This window comes from Anneissia japonica, unplaced genomic scaffold (genome assembly GCF_011630105.1).
Source record: "Anneissia japonica isolate Jap-2015-1 unplaced genomic scaffold, ASM1163010v1 scaffold288234_len121902_cov118, whole genome shotgun sequence".
NCBI lineage: Eukaryota > Metazoa > Echinodermata > Crinoidea > Comatulida > Comatulidae > Anneissia > Anneissia japonica.
This window is the reverse complement of record NW_022744156.1, coordinates 74,162-78,766: the sequence shown is the minus strand read 5'-3', so window position 1 is coordinate 78,766 and position 4,605 is coordinate 74,162. Positions and strand designations below refer to the sequence as shown.

The window sequence follows — 4,605 nt, the reverse complement described above, 5'->3', positions numbered from 1 at the left end:
ACATAATTATATTTTCTAATACTGAAGTACTGTACTATGGCCTATCTATTGTAACTTATTTAATAACTATACCTCTACTTAAAATTATGAAAAATAAAACATTAAAATGTATTGGGAACATGTACAGTATAATTGAATTGAGAAAATATAATGCGTGGGGGGAATTTTCCTATGGGGAAACTGCCCTAGGGGGGGCAAAAGTCCGGGGGCCTAATGTCACGGGGGAAAATTCCGGGGGAAACTGTCCGTAGGGCAAATGTCCAGGGGGCTACCAGCCTGCTCCCAATTGAAACTTCTCAATTGAGAACATATATGTCTCCCATTATCGTCAATAATTTTTTTATTAACTTTTTTTGTAATCGCAGTTATTTTTAATTAGAGTTATACTCCACGGGAGAGAGAAGAACCATAACTACAATATGCTTCCCCCAGCCAAGTAAATCCATTTGAGTTGTCTTTGGTCATGTGTGTTTCTTGTACACATAAAATATCAACACTATTATCATTTGCTCATTTAAACACCCTTAATTGTTTACATTTTTCTCTTAAGCCCCTTACATTAGAAGTAAATATGTGTTTTATTACATAAATCTAATTGTTGCAGTATTTTGCTTTCCTGATGATAATAATACTTTGTCATTAATGCAAAGTCATACAAGTACATGTATATTTTAATAAAAATTTTGTATAACTAATGAATGTTTTTTTAAGTACGGCTGTAGCAATTGATAATACAAGAAAAGAACCATAATAGTCAGGGGCGGATTTAGGGGGTTGGCGGCCCGGCCCCCCCCCCCTCCTTTTGGGAGCTAAAAAAAAAAGAAAAAAAGAAAGAAAAAGAAAAAAAAATGATAGCCCACAACGCCTCAAATGTTATTTTCGGGCGTCTAGAACACAAAAATTTCGCGGGAGCATGCCACCGACCCCCCGAACATTGTTGTCTCGATCGGCCCGAATTTCAGCCCCCCCGCCCCCCCCCCCTTTTGGACATCTCTGGATCCGCCCCTGATAGTAATCACATTGTTATCTCATAAATATTATGGCTTTCAAGGCCTTGCTAGAAGGGACTCATTCGTTTTAACCAGTGCTGTAGTGCGAGATTTGTGTGAGTTAATAGCTTTGACCTAGCAAAAAAATATTTAATCGCAATGTACTGTAGTAAAATCACACTAGATTTGAGAACACGAAAGGCAAAAATATGAGGCATTATTATTTTCTATGTGATTAGTTGGGACAGGAAAATTCAGTAAAAATTAATGTGATGACGTCACTATTGAATTATAATAGATAATAAAATGTAATATATCTTAGAAGCACTCTCAGTATACCTATTACTGAATATTGACGTCAGATTTGAAAATGCCTTAATGCATTTAATTACTAATCAATAGAGGTTACATTATTTAATTTATATTCATAAGCATAACAGATCTTCGAACCTTCATTTTTCCTTAAAATTCAGTTTATTAGTTATTTTCATACTTACATTTCTTTTAAATGATGATTAACGATTTTTACAATCTTTGACATTTTTCTTTGCAGATCTGCTACCAACAACAGCATTCGATCCATTGATGGAGCTTTCGAAGACACGAGTGAGCTTTATCAACTGTATGTTTTCTAAAATAATGTACAAGCTTTTAAAATTAATATGTAAAATATTATTAGCATACAACACAAATAATTGCTAACCATTTCGCTCAATCTTTCTCGAAAAAAAAGAATGTTTCCAAAGGCGGCTGGATTTATTTGCATCATGCATCCATTTGGTGCTCCAGGAAGTAACCAATATGCCACTGACTCCCACCACCCCCCCCACCCCCCCCCCCCCCCCATTTTGACCGTAACCATTTCTAATAATGTATTAATCTGTGATAGTGACCTCATTTCCGATCCCGAATGTCATTTCAATAACGACGAAAAATATAAGCTATGTAGTCGGTACATTAACAGGGGTGTGATAGTGACCTCATATTCAACCTGAATGTCATTTTAATAATGACGAAAAATATAAGCGATGTAGTTGGTACATTAACAGGGGGAGCTGAAACATTCAGTTGTAGACCAGCCTGACCTCTGAAAGCTAAATTATTAAAATTACTAATTAATAGCAAACGTGTTTAAATTAATTAGCTCCAAGTAATGAATCTGTCCATGTATTGCATAAAAGTGCAAAAGAACCTACATTAACTTAACTTATCATACGTTGTACTCTGAAATAATACATAACACAGATATATTTTAACGGGGTTGGAAGCGGGAAATTGTTAAAAATAAATATATTTTATCAGGAGATTAAGCATGGAGGGAAAAAACAATGGTACCTGCAAACAATGGGCTCATTAGTGCTCATTAATTTTCATAACGTTTCTGAAATATTGGAGTCATGACTTCGGTGTAATACAATGTCATTTGGGAAAGTTAAAGGTGATGAACAATTAAACTATAACATTATAAAATATTATTTGCTATTATTTTGATTTTTATTTCCAGAAGCTTAGATGTTAACTTAATTGATCACCTGCAAGCGAGGTTCGTTAGTTCATGGAAAAGCCTCTCCTTGTAAGTATTGATATTGACATTTAAATTCATTTGTACATGGCAAAATCACAGTTAATAATTATTTATGGAACATCATGTGGTTTTCAACGCTAATACTCGTGTAACAGTGAGTTTTCCACTTAAACAGATACATGACCATGGAGTCTGAGCTGTATGCAAATTATATAAATCGTAGAAGTTTCTACTTCTGACCTTGAATTGTGCTTCGCACAATGAGGGCGCGGTTATAGGTGCTTTGCCTTGAGACCTCTGATAATTACTGCCTACAACATTTTACAAAAACCTAATGCAATAATAACCAATTGATTATTAATGTAGATTTTCGCTATATATTTCAGCCGCTCCAATTTTTTTTTTCATATTCTTCCTTCTTCCTGTTCTTATTATTTTATATTGCATTTACTATTGATAGTAACTAAAAATAACAAAATCTAGGCTAGACTAGGGCCTAGAACCTAACATGGAATTTTCGTAAACATTGTGTACATTGTATACTATTGATTATTAATTTAGATTTTCGCTGTATATATTTCAGCCGCTCCAAGTTTCTTTCCTATTCTTCCTTCTTACTGTTCTTATTATTTTATATTGCATTTATTATTGATAATAACTAAAATTAACAAAATCTAGGCTAGACGAGGACCTAGAACCTAACTTGAAATTTTCATAATTCCATCTTCCTATTAAACGCCGGAGTAAGGTTTTTTTCATAATTGGTTATTATTTCATAAAGGCTTCTACGAATGGATGTCTTGTTGTGGAGCAGGACATTAAATTGTCCCTCTCTATGAGTACCGCCTAATTATAAATCGAAGGGAACTCAACCAATAGTTACGACTTCTATCAAATCAAATTGTATGTCCATTTTTGTCTCTCTATGTTTCTTTAAACAAACAATTAATTAAAACCAAAATATTATGAATGATACACCTGATCAAAACATTATGAAGTCACCTAGTAGGTTCATATAAAACATCATTTGATAAAGAAACTCGCGATAAATTCGGAATGCAAACCTAACTATGAAACGTTGAAATAGATTCAAATAGATCTCATCGTGCGCCACAGGCTGTTGCACATGATGTAAAGTGATACAAACGACTATTCAAACGAATTTGGTTTACTACAAATCATTATCTTTAGTAGGCCTATTTTGAAAAAAAAAATAAAGATAGGTAGGTATTTTCACATGATCACTCATGTTGTTTTTATGCTTAATGATCTTTTGTCATTATTTTTATATATTTGTCACTTAGTATTCCCTTTCTTCTTATCTTTTTTGTAGATCATTGTCGTCCAATAAATTGCGGCATACTAACATTGACACAGATGCATTTGCTGGGTTGCAGAGCTCATTTTCTTATTTGTAAGTAGTCAACCTCAGTTCACTTTCACCATTTTAATTATTATGTGTCTAAATCACTAAACTGACATACAGATACAACAACTAATAAACTGGAGAAACAAGTGGCGAGTTTAGATAATTGCATAATCGTGTAATGTTTATACATGAAATTCCAGTATTCAAACCTCAGAATATCACTTACACTCTGACACGGCCTTAGGTACCATTACAATTCTGGTAACTCTTCCTGTAAGTTTCACACAGATCGGATAGGATTGTCACCAAAATACTATGGAATCTTCCATTCAATGTCAAGGGGTCCCAAATTGGAAGATGTCACGTCCAAAGAATGAGGATTTTTAACACATCTAATTCTATTTTGCAGTGTGCGCATGTTGATACCCATCGGAACCGATTCGCCATGCCGTCGGTTTTAAACTGAACAAAAACAACTTTCACGGTACTACCAACACTCTAAATTAATTATACCCATGATAAGCTGAAAATAATATTTATCGTTTCATTAGAACCTCACATAATTGGCAGTAGGTTGACTCTATCGTACGGTGGTAAATTTGAGAGTGGTTCGAATCGAAATCTCGCTCTATTTCATTTCATTTCTTTTATTTCAGACAAGTCCATAGTGGTTACAGGTATAATATATTAAATAAAAAGGAAAAGGGTCTAAAAACAGACCT

The 4,605-nt window shown here is 33.9% G+C and overlaps 1 long non-coding RNA gene across 1 annotated transcript; it reads left to right on the top strand.

Annotated features, from left to right (window-relative positions):
- The first annotated feature begins 1,542 nt into the window (after nucleotides 1-1,542).
- On the top strand, nucleotides 1,543-3,929 carry LOC117119573. Its single transcript, XR_004447210.1, has 3 exons — nucleotides 1,543-1,611; nucleotides 2,494-2,562; nucleotides 3,848-3,929. It is a non-coding gene; the product is annotated as an uncharacterized LOC117119573 (long non-coding RNA).
- Nucleotides 3,930-4,605: the final 676 nt, after the last annotated feature.